This window comes from Schistocerca americana, chromosome 1 (genome assembly GCF_021461395.2).
Source record: "Schistocerca americana isolate TAMUIC-IGC-003095 chromosome 1, iqSchAmer2.1, whole genome shotgun sequence".
Taxonomy (NCBI): domain Eukaryota; kingdom Metazoa; phylum Arthropoda; class Insecta; order Orthoptera; family Acrididae; genus Schistocerca; species Schistocerca americana.
The window spans coordinates 252,918,396-252,944,008 of record NC_060119.1 but is presented as its reverse complement, the minus strand read 5'-3'; the positions used below and the strand labels follow the sequence as shown (position 1 = coordinate 252,944,008).

The 25,613-nt window shown below is 39.9% G+C and overlaps 1 protein-coding gene across 5 annotated transcripts in view; it reads left to right on the top strand.

Annotated features, from left to right (window-relative positions):
* The first annotated feature begins 17,401 nt into the window (after positions 1–17,401).
* The window catches only part of LOC124556554, a 39,666-nt gene continuing 31,454 nt past the window's right edge, over positions 17,402–25,613 (top strand). For 2 of the 5 annotated variants that reach the window (XM_047130750.1, XM_047130612.1), the window contains exon 1: positions 17,402–17,624. The gene's annotated coding sequence lies outside the window, so the exon portion shown is untranslated. The other 3 variants (XM_047130676.1, XM_047130548.1, XM_047130823.1) reach the window with 2 other exon arrangements.

The following is a 25,613-nucleotide window of genomic DNA, read 5'->3' as shown; positions in this document are numbered from 1 at the left end:
CTATATATATTTCTACTGGCAATTCATTAATTTTAGCTTTTATGATGGTTTGTATTTCAGTTATTTCTTTTTTGTTACATTGGTTTGATTCCATAAGTAAATCATGTTGTGTACTGTTTCCATCTTGGTATCTTGTGTATTGTTTCCAGGTGTGCCCCCTGTTTTTTCTCCGACAATCAATTGGGAGCTTATTGTGGCCGTTGTTCGTTTGACGGTCTTGAACTATGGTGGTTTCCGTCAGTGGGCATTTCTACCATCCTTACGCTGCTATTCGAGTCTGTTCATGTTTGTGGTATTGCATTAGTATTCTGCATAGAATTCCTATTGTCACACTGGTACTGGTTACCGTTAGGAGGCGGTGGTGGTGGCATAGAAGTTTGCATCCACTGCACCGGATAAGTTCGGTTGTTGGCACTACTGCTTTGTTGCGGCTATTGACTTTCATTTCGACGTTTGTTATTGTAGTTATTATTACTGTTACTGTAGCCGGGATGTCCTCTATCTTCCCACCTACGTTTTTGATTGTAAGATGGTCGACCGTTTCTGTTCTTCCTATTTTGTTCTGCGGATTGATCTTCCTTTCCATATCCGTGGCTTCCAAAATTGGAATTGTTGTTGCCATTTTTAAACTTGTGTGGTGAACCATTACTGTTCTCCCGGTCTTTATCCTATTCTCTTCCTGGGAGAGATCGATTTCGTCCAGCACAGACAAGTACCGTTCCAGGTCATTTTCGGGTACATTTATTAATTTGTCTCGTATATAACCGGGCAATCGTAATTTTAAGATTCTGATCACATCACGGGCTGATATAGGGCCATCCCAATATCTAGTTTTGTTGATATATTTTTCAAAATATTTACGGAGTGTACTCTATTTGTGATTGTACATTTGGGGGCTGTATACTTCAGTCCTCAGGCGTTCTCGAATAGCCTTAGACCAGTATCTGTCTAGAAAAGATTTTTCAAATTGTGCCAGGCTATGGCAATTTTCTATGACTTCATTTGCTCATAAGGCAGCGTCGCCTTGTATGTGTGCGATTATGAACTGAATTTTTTTGGCGTTCATTCCAGGCACTCGGTAATACATTTCGGAATCCTTTTATGAAGATTACCGGATGCACTGTCTTCTTTTCCGCGTTAAATATTTGGAATTGTCTGTTTTTTATTAAGCTTACATCAATGTTATTGCTTGTGGAAGTAGAAGCTGCCCCCACGGGGTTATGAATAGGAATGCTTCCTGTAAATTGTATGTTTTCTCTTTCCGAATCGCTTGTTTGTTGGAATGAACTGTAAATAAAGTTCTCATTACCGTACACGTTCCTAACAGGCGTGCCAGTTGTTGTTAAGCATTTGCAAATGTGCAGGCTGGAGTTCAGCAATTCTGTGTCATTTCTTGCTGCCACAGCGGTACTGGCAATTTGTATCTCGCTTCGCTTTTCTGACCTGCGAGTGGTAGCGTGTCTACTGTGGATTGTTTACATACAGCTCCTCCGTTAGTTACTTTTTGCAGAGCAGACTGTATTTTGCTTTCTACACGTTCTGTGATCTGGCTTTCTTTTTCAGTGAGCCAGTCATGGAACTCTTTTTCTACTTTCTTCGTTTTGTTCCCTTATCCGCTTGACTAGCTGTTGATTCCTCTCTTCCCTCAATCTCTCTCTTTCTTCGTTTTGTTCCCTTATCTGATTGACTAGCTGTTGATTTCTCTCTTCCCTCCATCCCTCTCTTTCTTCGTTTTGTTTCCTTATCTGATTGACTAGCTGTTTGTTTTTCTCTTCCCTCAATCTCTCTCTTTCTTCGTTTTGTTCCCTTGTCTGATTGACTAGCTGTTCGTTCTTTTTCTCTAATTTCCGTAAAAATTCAGCAAATAGATCCGGTATTGGTGAGCATACCGATGTGGTAGTTGTTCTAATCATTGGAAAATTATCACTAGCCCTACTAGTAGTACCTATCGGTTTTACTGTTTTCGTCTGCTGGCTACATCCTGGCATATCACCGGAAACTACATTGTTTACATTTTCTCCCCCCAGCCCTCCCGATCACTATTAATATTTAGTAAGTCAGTGTCACTATCCATATCGCTCAATAATTGCACATTATTTGTAACATTGGACACATTATCTGGTTGGAAATCTAACACACGTCCAACTTTTCCCATAATGACTTTCACTGGGCTAACTACAAAAATTGTTTCAAACTACAAATGCGGACTAAGTTCACAAGTCAAGCTGCTTATTGTTTCCAAAATCACAAAATACTAATATCTACACCACTGTACACCATGTACCATCTATAATACTATACTTCGATGATACGGGCCTATATAGCAAGCTTTTATGCATAGTGGTCCTTATCTTGATTTCTTTTTTCTTTTCTTTTCTTTTTGCTATCTCGTCCTCTCAGGATCTATACAGTTCTACTCCGCTTTCCTCATTCAAGTTTATACATGAAATGGAATTTGATAGACATTAGAATACATACAATACATGTTAACAATTACATACATACAAACCGTAAAAAAAATATTTTATCTCTTCGGGCCCCACGTAACAGGGCGCTATTTATTATATCTCTTAAAAAAATAATGTAACTATTTATTTAGAGGAAACACTCTCCTAGTAAATTTGTTTGTCCTTTGATTTATTGTGATCTGTTACTGATTTTTAGTGGAGTTAGTTTTTACTTTTAGCTTTCAAAAAAATACAAAAGAGATATAATAAGCAAAATAATGAATTTCGTAGGTTGCCAATTACGTATAATATCTGGTTTTATCGAGCGCCAGGCTCCCTACAAATTACTGTAAATGCAATAGCGTAGTATTACTCAGCTCCAGTTCACTATCACACAAAATAGACAAGTTTTAATAAAATTATTTCACTGGATTACTTCAATTAATCTCACTGAATATTTTTACATAATTTCTTCCGCTCCGGCTATCAGACATTGTGCTGTGAAAAAATATTTTTAAATGTACCGCGTAATGGCGGCTAATTGTTAACAATCAGAGATCGCTGTTACTCGCTCCGTAGCAGCTGGAAACATGCTAAATAATTTTCATTAAATATTCTTTTCATAAGATAAATGTGGCGTAGGTTCTTGAAATAACACACGGAGATCACTTTATACTAATATATTCCTACCAGGACACAGTTTACACAATTAAATATTTGCAATTACGTTACGACAGAAACAAATGCTAGCGCAGCACAATAGCTTGAGTACCTTATTCCAGCTAACACCAGAACGAACAGAGCAAAACAGACTAGACAGAAGAATGAACATTGCATTGTGTTTTATATTCTTACAGAGATGATAATACTTCTTTTAATTACTTACACATTATAATCTCATACACTAAATTAATGTCTTTTCTGCATCTATCGATCTATATTGTATATTTTTATTACCTTTCGCAGATAAATCGATGTTTGCAGTTCATTTTGGGTCACATACAGTCACTTTTATTTATGTTTCACCTCGATAAGGGTGAATATTGCAAAAGGGACACTACACAGTGCAAAAAATATAAACTGTGCTACAAGTGATCGGGCACACGCATCTGTATCAAAACTGCGAACTATGACATTTAACTGCCAGAAACAGTGATCACCTTTATAAAGTTATCGTATGTTTTTGGTTCATGGAACTGTGAACGACGATAAGTTGTAAAAAGACGTTAGATCTGAAACAAAAAGACATTTCAAGCACAATACTGTGCGAAGAAGACTCAGCAACAAGAACTTGTAATTTCGTGTTAACGAGTGTTGTAACTTTAGGATTTTGTACCTGTTTTAAATGTTAATCCACATTTGTGAAATCCATGATGATAAACGTTGTCTCTGCGACGTTTTATGCACATGAACACACGGACTAGGTATAAACTATGTGCCATGTGATGAGCTCGTTTTGCGACGGTTGCGCTAGTACTGAACTAAACGCGATAGGCGCAATTCCAACATAAAACGCCACATTCAACCATTGGAAATCTGTTTCGTGTTAATATTAGGTTATGATATGTAAGTTGTATATGATATGTATCTGTATTTGTAGACTTTATATACATGCAATGTGCTTTAGGGTGAGTTCCTCGGCTGCAGGTGTGTCCTTTCGCCTCATAACTCAGGGGGCAGTTTAAAAGCACATTTGCATGCTGATATTTTCTTAGCAGAAAACATAGTTATAAGTAATGAAATAAATAATTTGAGCCATTGATAGAGTCCAGTGATGTATAAATATTATACGCAACTGCTGGAAACATTTGAAGATTTTTGATCGTCATATTATTGGCGAAAGAGGAAGAGTCACCTTTTCTTTTATAGGTCTTGTCCAGATCAGACGTATGCACCACACCACCATTAATACTACAAATATTTCATTATTTTATTCACGAGTTGCAACCGAACAGCACTTGTAATCACATAATAGAAGTGTACTTTTAATTGTGTTTTCATTTCAGAATATAGTTATTACTAACCTATGTATGTTTTATTTTGGGTCTTTAGTTATTGTAAGATTCTTGGGTGAACCTGTATATGGTTCACAGAGTCTATGGTACACAAGTCTATTCAAAATTACTTTAGTATTGACAGCTGTGACGGAAGTGGTAGGGAGACAGCCGCGACGGAGGCATGGTTCAGATTCAGCCAATCCCATAATGGCTGTAACCGCAGCCCAGCGGGCACATGCACCCTGAGTTGCCAAATCTCAGTCCACAGTACTTCCTCTTTTGCCGTGATTTAGTTGCAGTGAGTGAGTCTGTGCGATCGCTGAGCACTGTGTTTGTTTTGTTGCAATGTAGGAGTTACCGTATTGTTTTGTGACAGTTATTTGTTGTGTCTTATTTAACATGCCAGAAGAAAGTACACCAAAAGTTAGAAGTGCAAAAGTTCGACCTCGTTCTCGTGGACAGGGGATTGCTTTACGAGGACAATGTAGAGAAACGGTTTGTTCGTTAAGAGCTTACTTTGAGAGTGAAAAACTTAGCCCTTTCAGACGTGATTTTTTATTTACTCATAAAATAATACCTGACATCATCTTTACATTGGCAACATTTTTCTAAGAAAAAAGTTCATATGATCTCTAATTTTCAAGATATTTAAAGTACACAATTGTGTTCATCGGGTCTTGAGCTTCCTTGTCATACATTAAGGTAGTTAACACTACAGATCAAGTATGCCCTCTTTATTTCTCTTTAAAACAGAAGAAACAATTAAAATAATTCCAAATTACAATTCTTATTTAAACAACAATGGTCAACACACTGAATTTAAGATTTAGTATGAAACTGCAAAAAACAATTTTTGTCCTTTTGGAGACAAATGTACTTTACATTTCCTGCACCAAATTCTAGAATGCCCCGTACATTTTGGAAATTTGCAGCGACCTGAAGCTTCTACATCATGCAAAGGTAAATGGTCAATGGAATCAAACTGTTTCTTTGTAGCTGGTCGTAATTCTCCTCTTTTTCTTGGTATGACTCTCCAGACCTGAAGTCAGTCCTTCATCACACGGGTGCCGCCTCTTCTTTTCAGTCACTTTCTTTTGGCACAGTATCAATCCTGCTACCCTGATACGAAAGGAAAGAAGGTCCATTTGCTTCTTTTTTGGGATAGACAGGTTGTCTGCATCTCATCTGTATTCCAACCAACTCTGCACGATGGCAAAGTCAACAGCACGAAAATTCATATGCAAAGGCCATTATTGAGAGCTGATGAAAACTCTGTAGTAGCTTATCATTTGATCAAATAGATCCACACCACCCACTGCATGATTATATCCCCTCATTATTTCACGTCTTTCTAATTTCACTTATTTACAGTGTTTTTTTGTCCCAACACTCAATTTCACCCACTGAGCCTTTACCAACAAAGTTTGAACACAATACAACTGGCCTATAGTCTAACCACTTACACATGGTAACATCATCAACACTAGTGAGAAACTCCTAAAACAGCAGGACCTAATCCAAATTTTTTGCACAATACGGTATTTAGTTCAGTTGAAACACCTTGATACAAAAGGAAATCATCCACTATTCCGCTCTTTCCACACAACATGAAGACTTTGATTCCCCTTGGACTTGGTTTCCCCTTGACATACTGCTTTGCACAAAAATCCTCAATGAAAGGAATAATTCCTTCATCCACACAAACATTCTCTTCTATAGGAAATTCACTGTAGAATTTTCGAATGGCTGTGTGAATTGGCCTGACTGTAAAATTTACCTTTATTTTCAGGTGTCTTCTCCAGATTGTTCACCAAATGTAAATTTGTTCCTGATTCTAAAAATCTGTCTCGTGACATGTTTTCCCAAAACACATTTACCTTCAGACTTGTATCCTAATACATTCATAATCTGGGAAATTTCAAAGCGCCACTCATTATATGCAAGCCCAATAGCACCTCTAGTTCTTGAGGCGTTGTCTGCTTGAATGAGGATTTGCCTTGTTGTAATGCATAAATATAAGTATGTGCTGCCAAGCTAGTGAACAGATCATCTGGTATATATGTTTTGAAGTATTGTATTGGAGAATCCAAGATAGATTCTTCAAAATTTGGATCTTTGTATGTTTCTGCAATGGTACTTAGAGGTTTGCGTTTGCATTTTATGGATTCTTTAGGTGTGACAATTATGTTGTCACACAGGTTATTCAATTCATTCACGCCCACTTTATCTGATCCAACTCGTTTCACTATTTGTCAGCTTGCCTTTCAATAAGTGGTACACTGTAATCCTCATCTCCACTCAAACTAATGTCAGAAACGTTACCAATTTCAATTATATCCATAAACAAGTCCCTATCTTTCTCCACAGAAAGGTATTCCTTATCCATATTTGTAAGTCAAAAGCTAGCAATATCAAATAAAATCATATGTACAGGTCAGTTATTCTCCTCCTTGCTGCTTGCACTGAAATTAATGAAAAATACCCCGCATAACTACCATAGCCATGCAAATACAGCCGAGATACATTTTAGGTTTTGTTTCCTATTTTGTACCACTAAGGATCTATTGTTCACAACTGTGTACATTAAACTTACCTGATACACAACACAAATATGAACTGAATGAAATTGCTGAAAATTCCACTGAAAGTATGTCTAATGTTTCCAAAAGAAGGAAACCACACTAAACATTCATAAACAAAACCCACAATGTGACTATTATACTAATAAAATCAACGAGTAATGGCTTCCCACAGAGAGACAACACCAGAGAGTATATTTTACTATGTGGTTCACAGACTGCTCACAAGAGAGCAGCAGCTGCTGGAGCATGGATAAAAGAAACATACACAAATGTGCACAGTGGGTTTGGATGCACCTGACATTTCTTGTCAGTGAAATATTAGTGAACAAACTTTATGTACACAACTGTGACCAACAGATCTGAAAGGGTTAATGGGGTCCCACTACTCACCGTTAGCAAGGTTGTATGGCAGCAGCCCTGAATATCAACAAAACACTGTCGTAAAAATTGGGAAGGAACTGTTTGAGACAGAAAAGGAAGTTGGAGATCCATCCAAACTTGGTACTCCTGGGAAGAAACGTTCTATTGATAAGTGTATTACGAATTTATATTCATTTGCAGAGGATGCAATTCGTCGTCTTGTTTACGATTATTATCGCAGAAAGGAACATCCCACACTCTCAAAGTTATTGGTGGCAAAGAATCAGAACGTTTTCAGGGCAGTCGAACATCGTTATTCACAGTTTTGCACAATGTAGGATTTCACTACTGACAATTTTGCAGCCTTAAGCTATTGATAGAAAGGGAGGATATTGCTGCATGGCGATGCCGATTTTTAAAACAAATGTTTAGCATAAAATGCTAATGAAGTGGTTTGGCTCGATGAGTCATTAGTTAATTCTGGTCACGTAGTTAATGGTGGACAGACAACATGATTAAAGGAACAATGCAGATGCCGTCTGGTAAGGGGGCAGATTGATTCTACTGCATGCAGGCACCTCACAAGGTTTCGTACCAAACTGTCTCCTTCTCTTTAAATCGAGAAAGACAGAAGATTATCATGAAGATATGAACCACATTACATTCACAAAGTGGTTCGTAGAAGCTCTAATACCCAATCTAGATAAACCGCCTACAACTGTTTTAGACAGTGCTCCTACCATGGCAAAGCGAAAGAAGGAAATGATTAATTGGCTTGAGCGTCGTAATGTAAAATGTATATCATGACATTAAGAAGTTCGAGCTTATGGAGAAAATAAATTTCCATAAACCGCAATTTCCAGAATATGAAATCGACGAACTGACAAAACAACATAGGCGTACAATCGTCAGGTTGCCGACCGTACCACTGCCACTTTAACCCCATAGAGTTGATATGGGCCCAAATGAACTGTTTCATTACCAGGAACAACCAAAAATTTACGCTCTCCGCACTAGAGAACCTATTACTCACGTTGCCTCTGACGACTGGAAGAAAGCCGTCAAACACACACCCAACCTTATGGAAAGGGCATGGCAGGATGAAGGTGCCTTGGAGACTTCAGTGGAAGAGATGATTATCACTTTAAGTGACAACAGGGACAGCGAAACTTCAAGTGTCTGCAATAGCGACGAGAGTGACATCAGTGGAGTTTTACCGTTATCCACACAGAGATGCAGCACAAACGGATTCAGCCCCAGATCACGTAAGAAACAGATTGACCGTCCTTACGGCGGAACAGGCAACCGTAAAAATAGTTTTCCCGTCGGTCAACAGATATCGCAGGCGACGCTACAATGCTAACTGACCTGTCCATGTCGCGGAATTGGCAACGCTGTATCTTCGGTGACGTGAATGACGCTGATTTGTGTTCGGCTAGAGCATTGCGCGCGAAATGCATTCGTCACACAGCTGACTGTAGACCATGATCGGCTATGGTTTTTCCCGAGTTTTCAATCGAAGAATGTAAATTAGCTCCTGTAATTCTACAAACCAAGTTTATTTCTACTGTAGGGATACTTCTCACAATCATATGCGAAATGAAATAAATGAAAAGTAACACACAAATATTTCTCGTGAGTTACTGTTTAAATGCAGACTGTATTGCAGTCGCATAGGTTTTACACTCACCGTCTATTTCCTCTTTGTTACAAGCTATTCTGATAAGGATGATAGGGGTAAAAAAGATCTCCACGTGCAGGTTAACACTAGAAAGTTTTCAAAACCTTCTCAACGTCTTTGAAATATAATCCGATAATTTACTGACAAATATTGCACTGAGCAGTGGGTTTCGCGTCCTGACATTACCGACATAACTATTTATTTTGCATAGAGTATGTATAGGGATTAGGTGAGTTATAACAACAATATATTTTTCACATTGAGACTGTAAATAAGTTTAAGAAACAGATTTTGCTTCCTTTTTAAGTATTTCTGTAAGCGTTCTTAAGTATAACCACATTTTGCATTTGATTACAGTTTGTTGTAAACGAATATAATTTCATGTGCGCACTTAACAACGATATCTTCGAAAAAAATAAATATTGTGAAACTTTAAATATCGTGAGTAAAAACAAAACAAAAAATCTGTGATGGTAAATATCTTAACTTTGCGGTCAGCACATCTACTATTGTCACAAGCAGTACTGTTTTGCTCAGATTTAACACATTACTTCTTTCTAGTTAAACGTGGTAGAACGATCAAGGAAAGGCAACGAAACTTATTTGTGCAGCCTAACAGAGAATCTTTATTTGGTACTTAAATTCAATATGAATAAACTACTTATTTTTTATAATTTTCAGTTTTGAGACAGTTCTACTACACTTGTCTTTGAACATTGTTCTGCAACTGAAATACAATTTACATTTCACAAGATGATTCAAAATGAAAAGTCTGTGTTCTCCACATTCCTCATCGTCCAACCAGTGAAAGTTTTCAAGTTTTGATTTGATGTAATTAACAATCCTAAACTTTATATTTCTCTTATAAATCAACTGTAAAAAACAGGACTCATATGCCTGTAAAGACATTTCAATAATGTTGCTAAACTCAACAGTTGGAGCGCTGAGTCCCACTGAAGAATGACACAAATTCCCAGTTGCGTATTTTTTATGGAGAATAAATAATTCCCTCTTCTCTTGAAGCTCACTGCTACAAGTAAGTGTCTCCTTACATTTCAAACAACCATACCTTTCGATGCATATGTGTGCTAAGTATCCAGCAAAATATGCTACTGAACACTGTTCAGAGGAAAGGTCTTGCTGTGAGGAAGACAAATACTCGTCGGTCTCGATGGTACTCCCTTCTTCATCCGTACAGGAACCAGGGGTGTTCGGAATTCCGACCTTTCCAGAGCTCTCCAACAGCTGAGATTCATTACCTTCTTTTTGCAACACACAGTTGTTCAGTAACATCATCTTGTCAGTGTCATTCTCACAATTTGAAGCGTCAGAAAGCTTCATTAGTGAGTTAATAGTGCTTGTTCGGAACAAGCACCTTAGTGTTCTAACTGTTGGATTACGGTTGTAGCCTCCTTTCTGACGGTACACAGAAAATAAATTCTCAAGAGCATCTTGATTCAATCTGCTGGTCAGTAAAAATTTAATGCCGACAGTTTGTTCCTCAAGGAAAAAATGAGCAATAGCATTCACAGTCTGGATTAAACCCGTAATGCATGGTGGTGTCGTTATTTTACCTGTCTTTTCTTCAATTTTATTTATGGTACTTAAGACATCCTTTGCATTCTGTAGCGTTTCCATTACTACTGGACATTGTTCTGATAATGCATACCTATATGGATTAGAGGAAAATGCTGTCCTGCTGTTCAAAACGTCAAACAAGTTGTTCATAAATTCTATAAAAGTAGCTGTGCTCTCTGCTGTATCACTCGGCAATTCTTTAGTCGCTACACAAGTTCTGATAGCTGCAGCAACAGAGTGGCTGAGGACCTGGACTGCCATTTTTACATTCATTTTCTGGAATGAATCAGGTTGCAAATGACTATCAGTGAGTTTTACCAACATTCTGCTTTTTTTGTTCTTCTTATCAATGTCATATGTTTTCCTGACATCTTCGAATGAAACAACAGCATTGTTGAAAATGAAGTCCCCACTAAGCAGATTGTTTCGTATGCTTTTGAATAAATGTGGGACATCATAAATGTAAAACAATTTCTGTCCATTTACAATAAAATAAGGTTTTTCAGGCGTAACATGTAAATGCTTCACAACACTTCGATTACTAGCTCCCTGATCACAAACGACTAATTTTGGCTCTAGGTTTGCATTTTGCAATAAAATAATTAGTTCCTGTAAGAGTCCCAATAAATCCACATGTTTTACTCCTGAATTACACAAAAAATATGAAACAGGCAATTTCCAGTTACTGTAGATGCCTCTGATCATAAAAACAAGTGCATAATTTGCAGGAAGTGGTTTCCTTCCCCTATCACCCAAATCATCTAGACCTTCTACTAAATCAAGATCTTTTGCATATTCCAGATGACGCATTATCGACATCTCATCAAAAGATACTACACATGGTGGTGGTGGTGGTTAGTGTTTAACGTCCCGTCGACATCGAGGTCATTAGAGACGGAGCGCAAGCTCGGGTTCGGGAAGGATTGGGATGGAAATCGGCCGTGCCCTTTCAAAGGAACCATCCCGGCATTTGCCTGAAACGATTTAGGGAAATCACGGAAAACCTAATCAGGATGGCCGGAGACGGGATTGAACCGTCGTCCTCCCGAATGCGAGTCCAGTGTGCTAACCACTGCGCCACCTCGCTCGGTGATACTACACATGCCTTTTCTAAATAAGTTTGTGCCTCAAATTTCTTGCTAAGTTGACTAAAAAGGTTTATATTAAACCCTGGTAGAAATTTTGTGACGCCAATCCATCGACTAATTGTGGACAGTCCAAGTAATACGATACCCAATTTTCGCAAAAATTTATATGCTGCAGGAGATTTGTAAAACAACATCAGAGAGAGATTTTTCTCGATAGAAGACCACGGGCGTTTTTTGCTCTTGCACTGCATTGCAGCCAGTGCCCTGGAGTAATCAGATGGGAAGCAGAAACTGCTTAACACATGGGCAATATTATTTGAGCTCCTATAATGCAATAATCTACTCTTAACTTTTGACAAGTAGGAAGTTTTGTTTTTCAGTGATCTGTTCATGTTATGTATTTTCTGTTTCAGTTTTTGCTTTCTAGGGGTATCCTCATCATCACGACGTAGCATACAGAGTTTTCTTTTAACTTGTCTCACAGGCATTTCTATTTCTTTCAGGTCTGGAAATGGTTCACACTTTTGTGGTGTTGCGTTTGTTTCTACCAGAAGGTGACTAGCTGCACTGTATGTTCTCCTTGGAATGTTCACTTTCAGTTCAGGTGATGACAAACTATTCTTATCACTATTTCCCTCACATACTCCTGAAGAACCAGTGTCAGATGTAAATTTTGCAGGAACTGCCGTGTGCATAAGCCGTTGTCTCGTACTGTTCATGAATGACTTTTCATCAAAATGGACATCACACAGGAGTCTATTGTGCAGTTTTCCTGGGTCCATATCCAGCAGTTTGACATTGCCTGTAACAATAACTATCCATCAGAAAAATGCTATATATGTATATACCATTAACACATTTAGTAGCTCAGTCTACATTAGCATGATGGAAAGGAATCTTTCATTAAATATTTGCTAAGAGGGATCTTTGTGTGCAACCTTTTTTGGTCTTTAAATATTATGATTAATTCTGGGAATGTGGTCCTATGGCGTTTTAAGCCTGGTCAACACTGAGCGAACTAAAACAGGAAAAACAGCATTCTCATATGTGTAGACGAATTTGAGCAAGCGTCATTCAGTCGTGTTTGGTTCGTAAACTTTACTCGGTGCCCACAGTGCCTCTGAAGTTCCTGGAAAAGTTAAGAAACACTTGGTTTCTAAACTCTTCTGCGTGAGATTACTTGCTTCGTAATTAAAAAAAACATTGCCTATAATGTTGTTTCCCCATTTAGTGCTTAGCTTTTCACAGTGAGAAACAATTAAGTAGCGAAAGCATAACATCAATGTTTGCAAGTGTTTGCGTGATGAAATGCTGATTCTGTAGTGTTCAATTCCATTCACCACTGCGAGACAATAACATTCAGTCTTTTTCGGTACGCATTCGGTAGTGTTCGTTAGTGTTCAGCTGGCTGTCAGTTTTTGAGCAAAGCATCAAAAGAAGTTTGCCTCGTGTCCCCTTTGGTATTACCAGCACGGAGAGTACTCGTCTTCTTGCAAACTGCTTTATGTTGCTGCTAGTAAATTTCCTCGTCAGGTGTAATGAGGAGCCAGCGAAAGGCGTCAACTGACATATGTGCAAAATTGTGGAATAAATCTAAAGAAGGCTGGAGCTGCACTTCGGTGTTAAGTGCACTGGCACTACTTCCAAGCATTTCACACCTACGTAACAGATTAAGCCACCAACATATTTATTTTCCTACGCCACTTTGTTTGCTTTGTCAAAACCTTCGGGCAAAATAATCTTACCTCAATATCAAAGATTTACATCGTAGCTGTAACTAGAAGTTTGCGCAGACAGGAAAAATGCCGCCGTGCGTATGTGCACCGCATCCACAAGATCATTATCCACATCTGCCAAGTTGCGTATCCGCATTCTCAGATATTAACGTTTTGTAAAGCTGTTTAACCCACCACTGCTCTAAAAAGAGACTTGTGCCTGGCCTGAAGTTTTGTCTGCTGATGCCCGCAATCAGTTACGATGCGAATTAAGGCTGGACGTATTTCAGTGATAGTCATTTCAAATTTAAAATCGTTTACTTTGCCTGTAACTTATCGTAAATGATATAAGAGTGGCACAAAACGATTAATTTTGGATTGTTGTTGAAAGGGGGCTGCAAACGCGGTAATATATAAGTGAAAGTGTGTTTTTCGAGCATATTTTGGCGGTGTCAACTTTGAAGAGCCACAGACGGCAAACCATAATTAAGTTAAAAATTTACTTTGTACAGTTTAAAGATAACCCGCAAATATTCGCAACAGACGTACGCTTTTATCTGCAACACAGTAATTACTAGGGATATCCGCACTCGCGCTGACCTGTAACTACAAGTAGTGTTGTTTTCAAGTGAAAGCTGTGTGAGGATTATTAGCGCACAGATAAAAAAAAATGCTATGCTCGTTCTCTTCTATCCTCCTCCCTTCATTCCAGTATAAACGTAGTTCCCACATATAAACGAATGGCATTGAACATTGGCGAATTATCTATGAATACTCATTGGCAGCAGTGTAACGAGGTTTTACACCCCTTCATTTCGTTCGCTCTAGTATATACCAGGATTTAGAGGGACCGATGACCTAGCAGTTAGATGACGGCTATTATTCATTTATTTCACTGTTGCGACTTCAGCTCTAGAGCCATTTTCAAGTACCAAGGGAAAGGTCTTGTAAGGTAATGCTTCTTAAATTGTTTACCAAATGTTACCACACTATGCTTTGCATTTTGTTATCCATATCTTATATTGGTTTCAGTTTTCATATTGCACACAAAAATGCCTCTACACCCAAAATTACGATAGTGAAGTGAATAAACAGTTTAAAAAAGTCCAAATCGCAGCAAAGATTTCATTTAAAAATTATATGATATGATTCTTGTACAGGAAGGGCTGCCACGTTATATCAGAATATAAGATCGATAAAATTTAGATAAGATCGAATGTTTAGGGCTCTTTATTAGTTCTTACTGGTAACTAATTTATTGATTTACCTGAATTTAAAATCCACTCGCGTAACCTTTCTTTATCTTTGACGGGAAATCTGAACAATTTCAATTCAGGATTTGTTCGTCTACTCCTTCCACAGTTGATATAATCGCAGGCCCTCGGCATGACGACTCGATCCATTGCCACTGGTATGTCAGAAACAGCTGTACTTCACAGACGCCAAATAGTGGAAAGCTGCACGCGTTCGACCGATGTTGCCACATTTTTCACAGAACGGAGTGCCATCTAGTGGTTGATTCCACAAGTAAGGGTGTGACGCTGTTGCCGCCTGGTGGCTGTTCCCTGAAAAGGGTTGCCTCCTAGACCAAGCGATGGGGCAATCTGTTTCTTACGTGATCTGGGATTCAGCTACACGTTCGGAGTGCGCGGTTTGCACTTGTGAGTACTGCCATAACAAAATTAATTCACACTAAGTTTTGAAATTTTAATATGGCTGCATTATCAAGTATTAATTCCAAATAAAGTGCATTTCTAGAATTCAATCTGTGCATACATATTACAGTAATCAAAATAATGTCTGCTATACATTGGTGGTTTTTGTATTGTTTTTGTTTCTCAGAATAGATGTTGCCCAATTTAAGATGCTGAACAAGCATTATTTTATTTTTTTGTTGTGTTGGAAATAAGGATGCATGTCAGAAGTATATCACCTCTTTACAAATATAGAGATCTGTTGCCTATCGCTACTGTACGCCAGCAGAGGATTGCGCGTCGTATTATTTACAGCCCAAATCTTGCGTTAGAGACCTTCGACACAGCTAAGGTTTGAAACAGATGAAAATCTGATGTTTTCTTGACTTTCATTCGCATAATGTGTACACCTAACTTCAATAACAAAAAACTTTCTCACATGCCGAAAATTTGATAACGTCGTCGGAAAATTGTTTCTTGAAAACTGTCGTTTTATTGTCTACATAAACATCTTACAAAATAAAAATGAAACGATCACACAGTGAAACTATTTCACAACGAATTACAGCTGGCTTCACATTTAAAGATCTACTAATCAGCGTGTGTGAGCGAGTTGAATGAAACATGAGATTAAGCGTGAGTTCCGTGTAACACAGACAGATGATTGCGTGTTGTCGAGCCGAGCCCGGTCCACACGCAACGCTCTATCTGCGCAGACATCGGCGCAGATGTCTGTACATGCAAAAGATCGCTGCAAATGTGGTCTGTTCACACGACACAAACCCCAATCTACTACTCGCCCGCCATCTGTCGGTGTAGAAAAGAAATATCAGTGGCAAGCGACTACGCTCCCCGTAAACGTCAAAAATTTAATTCAGTTATTTTGAAATACAGAAATGGAGGAAGTTCTATTGTGGTCTGTGTTCGCAACTTGTGTTGCAAAAAACATTCAGACCAACCGCAGGAAACAGAGAAAGCGGTCAAAATGGTGTAGACGGTGGCTGCTAAAGCGAAAGCAGTTTTCTCACGAACATTTACTGCGAGAGTTGCAAGGCGAACCTGTTTTGTTTTACATTACCTCCTGTTCCATTTCCTGGCACATTGACACTCCAATTTCATCTTCAATTGTACTCCTGCTTGGTCTTGGCCTTTTTTGATCACGAAGAAAGCCAAGCAGATCAAAATACCATAACGTTGGCTGGTATACTTAATCTACTCTTACACCAGATCTTCTAGATTTCTGAACTTTGGATAACTCTTTTCGGTAAATAGTTCGCTGACAGACTTAATTTACTTGACTTGCCTTAATGAACTCATCCTTCAGGACAGCGTAAATAGTTTCACATGTATTGGGTGTTATTTTACTCAACGCTTGTTTCGATATTGCAGTTGAAAATTCCAAATCCTTGTAGCTCCTTCCTGTTGCTAGGAATCTTAATGTTACCGCCAGCCGTTCACGAGGAGAAATTGCCCTTGTCATACAAGTATTTTTTCTCATAATATGAGGGGTTACAAGCTTTAAGAGATAATTATAAGTTTCGACATCCATCCGCAAATAATTTCGCCAGTCCGCAACGAATTTTTTATTTTTATTACCGTTTCTCTGTTTGCCGAGGCGACAACTGCCCGCAATTTTTCAATTAGAGCATTGTATGCTGCTGTCTTTTTGTCTCGGTCACTATATTCTTTACTTTTAATCTTCCACAAACATGGGTGGTTTCTATACATTTCAATGAATTCACTTACAAACTCTCGAGAACAGTGACAAGTATCAACCATTTTAATGCCCTGTGCGCACAAATACAAACACTAGACTGATGAAAAAGCTGTTTCGCGCCAGATTTGCGGCGATCTCCTGTCCACACGCTCCAACTTGTCTGCGCAGATGTGGTTTGAACCCACAGATTTGAGAGGTTTCGCTCAAACCTCCAACTCCAACTTCCAGGTTGCACACACGTCAGGTTGGTGCAAATCTTCTGTCCTCACGCAACGATCTGTCTGCGCAGACGTGATGTGCGCAGACATTTGCGCAGACAGAACATGCGTGTGGACAGGCCTGTAATCCTGAAAAAAAGTAAATTCATTCTTGGGGTATTTCATAGATGCTGTTTTGAGCTATCTTGGAACTCTGATACTCTTTGGATCCTGTAAATATTGAGGTTACCAATTTCGTGCTGTGAGATAAAAACCAGAAAAACGCAAGATGTGTTCACACTCTTTTAATTTGCAATCTTTGTTTGTAACCCCTCTCCCCTCCGCCTGACCTTCCTTAAACTCCTGCATCATTTCGACGTGTTTTGAGTAGAATAGAATAGAATTATTGTTCATTCGACGATGTAACAAAAGACAATAAGACATATTTGCTGGGTTCGTGTACTACTTTCAGTAGCAGGATACTGCGGGAATAAACCACAAGAAAGTCAGAAGTTGATTCGTGGGAATCACCGGATTCTATTTTCAGAGTGTTGTTTCACAGTTAAGAGTAAGTCTATAATGACGTGGCGACTCCAAGCAAATTCCAGTATTTTGTTCGCTTTGGAGTGGTGTCGTCTGTGAGCCTTTCGGTTATGCGACTGTTAGTGCTGTTTTTTTGGTGCAGGTACAGTAATATTGTTACGGGTTCCGATAATAACATTTGAAGTGTTCAACAGTATGTCATCTAATTTGACTCTTCTTGATTTGTATTTTACGTGAAGAAATGAAAACCTACATGTATATAGAGTAATTGTAATGTCAGGTAAACGTGATGTCAGGTTGACCATACAGTAGTTAAAAATCAACGACAAAACAAATAGTGTGTGCAGAGGAAATTTTTCCGTTAGTATGGACTCAGCAAGAGTAAAACAGTTACTCTGTTCTTCAGGCTCTTCTCCGTCGTAAAAAGTCAATCCTGATACCTTTTATTTTAAGTGTTTTATGTGACTCATCCGTTACCATTTCAAAATTCTTGTTTTGGGTAGTATTGTAATCAGTTGGGTGTGGATGTATGACTTTTGCCCATCATTTTGGTGAAATCATAGCTGAAGCAGATTGATCGTATCGCTAGGTTCAGTATTTTCATTTGATACTTGCCCGTTTATGTACTGGTTGCAGATGTTTATTTTGTTGTTAGCTTTTTAAATCTTTCCCTGCTCTCGCTAATTGTACTTGGTACCATAAGCTAATGTAGTATTGAATAATACAGTATAATATTTACATATAGTATATCCCTGTAGAAACAAATGATATGAGTACGCGAACATCCGAAGTTTAGTTTACAAAATTCAGATTGCATTAAATATATTTCTTACAAGGAAGTTACGAGATTTAAGGGAAGACTTCGCAGATTTAATTAGTGGCTAAGGAAAGAAAATTACCTGTTTGATACAAAGTAGGCCTGTTATGGACCCCAGCTAGTGACTGGTTCAGTGTAGGGCCTAATGAATTTTTATTTGTCTTACTTGGTTGATACAAAGTATTATCGACCCCAACTGGTGGCTGCTTCAGTGTCATGAATTTTTATTCGTCTGTGGTTGCAAACATTTTAACCTTTTTACAGTTTTCTAAGTTTCTGCTGTGAAACTTACAAAAGGTCTGAATTTTTTTCATATTTTGATAACATTACTTTTCTGTGTTATTCATCCAGATGTTTGACAAATCCACTAAAGGCGAATAGAGAATAAAAATTTCAACAGTATTTGCTGTAGATGAAGATCATCCAACATTTATCACTGAAATAGGAACTAATTTTTAAACAGAAAATTTAATTGAAACAATTTTCTAATTCTCTCAGGATAAGAAATTGGAAAGCAAGGAAAATGAGCACACATGTTAGACACTGTATTAGAAAACTTGGATTTATATTGTAGCAGAGACTGCATAGGTCATATGAGGTTGCAAGTGTCAATACAATTACAGTATATTGCTGATACAAATATTTACTATATAATAATAAACTTACATTATGAAAGAAGGAAAGTTGCTACTCACCATATATCGGAGGTGCAGAGTCGCGATAGGCACAATAAAAAGATTGACACAATAATAGCTCTCAGCCATTAAGGCCTTTGGGGTCGACAGAAGCGTCCGATCCCACGCGTCGGCTTTGACCCGTGACGTAAGGGTGTTGTCGTGTGTGACGTCATGACGGTGCGGAGTTTGGTTTGAGTGTGGTTGTCTCCAGTTCTGTTTTATCTTATTTTACTTACTTTTCTGATCTGTTCGTTCTATCTCGTGAGATTTTTTTTTTTTTTTAAAAACCACTTATTACTTATTTTAATTATCTGTTTCCTCGAATTTCTGTTTTAGTTTATTATATTTATCTTTCTGATCTGTTCGTTCTATCCCGTGTGATTTTTTTTTTTTTAAAAAAGACAAAAAACACTAATCAGCTACTGAAGCATCTTTATCTTCTATGGGTTGCAGGGGTTACGACCCCTGGGGAGGTGGGTGGGTATTCATGCATGGCTGTCTTCACTTACAAGTTGCGTCTAAATTTGTTTATATTTAGTTTGCCCCCCACCCAAAACACCCCATTTCCCGCGCTTGTCCCGTTAGTGTCATTAGGCTTCTTGTGGAAAGTGTGTGTGTTTGTTTTTGTTTCCGCCATATTTGTGACGTCATGGGTCAAAGCAGACGGGTGGGATCGGACGCTTCCGTATTTCCGGCCTTTGTCAACTACACAGCTCTCTGAGACTGCAGACGTGTGTGCAAGTTGCACTTGTGTGTGTGTGTGTGTGTGTGTGTGTGTGTGTGTGTGTGTGTGTGTGTGCTACTGACAAAGGCCTTAATGACCAAAAGCTATGATTGTGTGAATCTTTTTATTGTGCCTGTCGTGACTCAGCATCTCCGCTATATGGTGTGTAGCAACTTTCCTTCTCTCGTGTTGTTAAATTCCATCATGGATTTTCCGTTGTTTGGTTTAATAATAAACTAGGCATTTTGTTATTGTTCACTGACATATTGGATCCTAATTCTACAAGTACTGTAGTAATTTACTATCACACCATTTGCTAAGCTTTATTTAAAAATTCACCAGCTTCATAAGATCTCGGAGGTAACCAAAATTCTTTGATTTTCTAAAAGGTGTTAATGAGGTAGGTCTCTATTACAGTGAGGTATGGTACTGAAGATTTAATTGTTTAAAGTACAAAGCACTTCTATAGAATTACAGTGGAATGATACCAGGTCATTGTTGTTTCTAGTATTCTACTTAGCCTGTGTGTAGAGCATTTGTCATTGTGTCCATAGGGATTATGGGGTACTATGTTCATCTAGTTCATGAACATGATACAGGTGGACTGCTAAAACTGAGCAGTTGGTTTTGGAATGTGGGAAGTAGCAGATTTCCAAGATGTACCAACACATACTGTCCTATTCTTTTAGTGGCAAGAATTCCTATTCTGCAAGAAATTCATGGTAAAATACCACCTGAAATTATGATGAGGTAGGAAAGACTGAGGAGGAGGAGGGGGGGCGGAGGAGGGAGGAGAAGAGGGTCTGTACACTTTGTCATGATTCTGTTAGATTGGTTTTTGTTTGTTTGTTTGTTTATGTGTGTGTGTGTGTGTGTGTGTGTGTGTGTGTGTTGACAGTTGCAATGGAGATGCCACAAGAAGTTTCTCATGTGTTACAAAGAGACTTACTCACAAAATTCTGGAAAGGAACATTCCAAAATGATTCAGGAACTATTGTATTTCCTTCAACATGCTTCTTGTGTAATGACCACAATGGAATTAGAGAAGTTAACAGCGTCGTCATAGACAAGTGTGTCAACCATAAATGAAGGTGATCATAGACTTCTCCGTGGGATGATGTATCGTTTGTTATTATTTCTGTATGTGAATTCTGTAAACATAAACAATTATCTTCTTAATAATTACATTGTTGTACACATTCCTAAAAATTTGCATTTTGTCATTCTACTTTTAATTGGACAAGATGGGGAGTTTTTGCCATGTGTCGAACTTCTCTTTAAAATTTTGTTTCTCTATGGATCCAGAGCCTCTGAATATTTATTAAAAGGAATATGGTCCATAGTAGGCTGTAATGTAAATGATCTTTATTTGAATTGTGAAATCAGCTAATTTCGATGATGTGTCATTTTCAAGCACATTTGTGGTATTACAAAATGTAATATGTGATATCACACACTTAATGCGGTAGGAATGTCAGCCTTGTCATTTGCAGTTGTCAGCAGTTTTAAACTGTGAAGATGATGACAGTGACAGCTGTTGAAAGCTCATGATTTTTAACTCAAATGATGTGGCTTGAAACTAAGAGGATTTTATCCAGTCACCAACATTGTACTTAAAACGTGAATTGTGAACTTTTAATTCGGCTCTGATAACAATAGAAAAAATATAGTCAAAGTTCAAACATGTTGTTAATCACACTTTAGGTCAATGTGTGCCAAGTAGGGTAATAAACGGTAGCAGGAACCATGTTCATTTAATATCTTCATCCAGAGAATGTGAAAGTATAGAACTCTCACATCAAAAGAGTCGTGGACCTTGAGCATTTTCTAAGAGGTGCTGTGTATGGAGCCTTCTGTCAGGAAATCTTACGGAATTCTGGTTGTACGTGAAGGAAGTGATCAAAACCTTCCATCTAGTGCTCACAGGTCAGTTTGCAGTCAAGACAGAGGCAATATGGAGAACGAAATTTTTAGCTTCTAGTGGTAAACAGACATTTACACAAGAGAATCCTGCCACCGTAACGCTGTTTGACTGCCATCAAAGTTCAAAGTATAACTGTACACTTAATGTCCTAAGTAAAAGAATTTATCAGATAGGCTCAGCAGTACCCTTGGTGATTACACTGTCTGTAGAATAGTATCATCACTGTGTTATGTTAATGAAATGCAGAATGGCATGCCCCCCTGGTCCGAGGGTTAGAATAGGCCCGAAGTGTTCCTGCCTGTCGCAAGAAGCGACTAAAACGAGTCTCACACGTTTCGGTCTTTATGTGATGGTCCCCTGTAGGGTTTGACCTCCATCCTTTTAAATTTTCCCGAAGAGCGAGCCAATTGGGGAAGGGTGCCTCACATGATGCATCATGTCCATCATGCGTTGAGACCTCACACATCCTTCATCGACGTGGATCTGCACTTCCACTCATTCTCGAGCTGTTGGGCGAGGTCACCCTCCTGGGTGCGTTTTCCTCCATCCACTGTGCAGTATCGCTTTGTGCACTGACGATGATAATGGACTTTTTAGCTCATTTGCACCTGATATCCAGCACAGTAGCCAGTCCGTTGTGGTGGGGCCGCCATGTACCCTGTTGGTTGTAGTCTCCTGACCACGCAGGGATCACTCTGCTGTTGACTGCACCGTTAACTCCCCACATATGCCAAGGAGTAGATGCCCGTCCCCCTGGGGAATCGGGACTCCCGGGAATGGCTATCCTGCCAGGTGGCCTTTGCTGCGGCTGGGTGGCGTCCATGGGGAGGGGCCCTGGTTACAGTTGGTGGCATCAGGGCGGATGACATGTGATGAAGCATAGTACATCATCTCTTGCTGGTGGTCAAACACCAGCAGTCTCTTCAGTGTTCATGGCCTCAATTCAATGCACTGAAGTGTGACCCTGTATCGTTCCCCTCCCTGGCCACACCATGGGAGGAATGCCAGGCTAAGGACGACAGCGTATCTTATTCGCCCTGGTACCTTGTATGTTCGAAAGCTGATGGGGAATCTTTCATGACGATGAAGCCTCTGTTTTTTCTTGAGCATTTAGAGGACAAGTTTGGGGAGGTGGAGGGATTATCCAAAATGCGATCTGGGTCTTGATCGAAACAGCGTCCTCTGCCTGTTACAAGCTCGGGGATGTTTCTGTTTCCATCATGCCCCATAAGAGCTTAAATATGGTACAGGGTACCATATTTCACAGGTACCTTCTTCTGTAGTCTGATGATGAGCTGCGCACCAATTTAGAGCAGTGAGGTGTTCATTTCGTCCCGCTCCTCCCCCGGAATCTGAGGGATAACCAGGTTGCCACCCATGCCTTCATCTTATCCTTAGAAGGTGACGCATTACCCAAGAAGGTCAAGGTGAGATGGTCTACCACTGTGACGTGTAGCCGTATATCCCTCCCCCGATGTGGTGCTTCGGCCATATGTCTTCCTGCTGTATTTCCAGTGTCACTTATTGGTATTGTGGATGTCCTTCACATCCCAATACTTCATGTGTCCCTCCTCCCATCTGTGTCAACTGCGGAAAGCACCATTCGCGTTGCTCGCCAGACTGTAGACTTCTCCAGAAGGAGAGGAAAATCATAAAATGATGGAGTAAAAGACCCTGGACCAGCTGACCTATAATGAGGCTAAGAGAACATTTGAACGTGTACATCCTGTACATATGACATCGTGTTACGCTGCCAGTACAACAGTTCTAGCTCCATCAGTTCCGCCAACTCCAGTCGCTTCTCAGAGATGGAAGACTACACCTGCCCTCTTGATGGTGGGGGGCACTTCCCTCCCTGTTGCTCCTGCACCACCTACCTTGGGAGCACTGCCCCCCAACCATCGGGGACACCATTTGCCAGCCGTAGAAGCGTCAGTCTTCTTCAGCTCCTCTCGCAAGATGGAGTGCCTTGGGTCACTCCCTTCCCAGGTTTCTAATAGTGGGAAAGATGATACCTGCCAATTGGCTGCACTGATTGATCAACTCCCTAAACCTTTCATACTTTTGGGAGATTTTAACGCCCATAACCCCTTGTGGGGTGGCACTGTGCTTACTGGCTGAGTTAGAGACGCTGAAAATTTATTGTCCCACCTCGGCCTTTGCCTGTTAAATACAGATGTCCTCACACATTTTGGGTGGCACATGGCACACATTTGGCCATTGATCTCTCAGTCTGCTGTCCTGGCCTTCTCCCATCTATCAACTGCAGAGCTCATGATGATCTGTGTGGTAATGACCACTTCCCCATCTTCCTGTCACTCCCCCGGCATCATGCCCACAAACGCCTACCCAGGTGGACTTTAAACAAGGCAGACTGGGTAGCCTTCACCTCTGCTGTCATCGTTTAATCTCCCTCACATGGTGCCATTGATTTATGGTTAAGCACGTCAGTACAATGATCGTTTCTGTGGCAGAAAATGCGATCCCTTGTTCTTTAGGGTACCCCTGGCAAAAGACAGTCCCGCGTTGGTCACCAGAAGTCGCTGAGGCAATTAAAGACTGTTGGCGAGCTCTACAGCGACATAAGCGGCACCCTTTCCTAGAGCACCTAATAGATTTTAAGTGGCTCTGTGCCCGTGTTCGCCAGCTTATAAAACAAGGGAAACAGGACTGTTGGGAGAGGTACATGTCAACCACTGGGTGCCATATGTCACCTTCCCAAGTCCGGATGAATATCAGACGCCTTTTGGGTACCAGATCCCAACAGGTATCACTGGCGTTCACATCAATGGCGTGTTATCTACCGATGCAAACACGATTGCTGAGCACTATGCTTGAACCTCTGCATTGGAGTACTACCCCCAGCCTTTTGCACCCTCAAATGGTGGATGGAAAGGAAAATCCTCCTGTTCACTACACACCACAGTGAACCCTGTAATGCCCCATTTACAGAGTGAGAGCTCCTCAGCGTCCTTGCACATTGTCCCGACACAGCTCCTGGGCCAGATAAGATCCACAGTCAGGTGAATAAACATCTTTCGTCTGACTACAAACAATATCTCCTCGTCATCTTCAACCGGATCTGGTGCGATGGCGTCTTTCCATTGCAATGGTGCGATGGCGTCTTTCCATTGCAATGGCGGGAGAGCACCATCATTTTGGTCTTCAAACCTGGTAAAAACCTGCTTGATCTGGATAGCTATTGGCCCATAAGCCTCACCAACATTCTTTGTAAGCTGCTGGAACGTATGGTGTGTCGGCGGTTGGATTGGGTCCTGGAGTCACGTGGCCAACTAGCTCCATGTCAGGGCGGCTTCCATCAGGGTTGCTCTACCACTGACAATCTTGTGTCCCTCGAGTCTGCCATCCGAACAGTCTTTTCCAGATGCCAACACATGGTTGCCGTCTTTTGACTTAATTAAAGCATACGACATGGCATGGTGACATCATATCCTTGCCACATTGTATGAGTGGGGTCTCTGGGCCGTGCTCCTGATTTTTATCCAAAACTTCCTGTCACTCCATACTTTCCTTGTCCAAGTTGGTGTGTCCCATAGTTCGCCCCCTCCCCGCCCCCCTCCCATATTCAGGAGAATGGTGTTCCACAGGGATCCATATTCAGTGTGTTTCTATTTTTAGTGGCAGCTGTAGGACCGTTGGTCTCTCATTCTCTTTATGTGGATGACTTCTGCATTTCGTTCTGCTCCTCCAGTACTGGTGTTGCTGAGCAATGCCTACAGGGAGCCATTCACAAGGTGTAGTCATGGGCTCCAGCCCATGGCTTCCAGTTTTCAGCCACTAAGTTGTGTGTCATGCACTTCTGTCGGTGTCACACTGTTCATCCAGAACCAGAACTTTACTGATACCTTAAT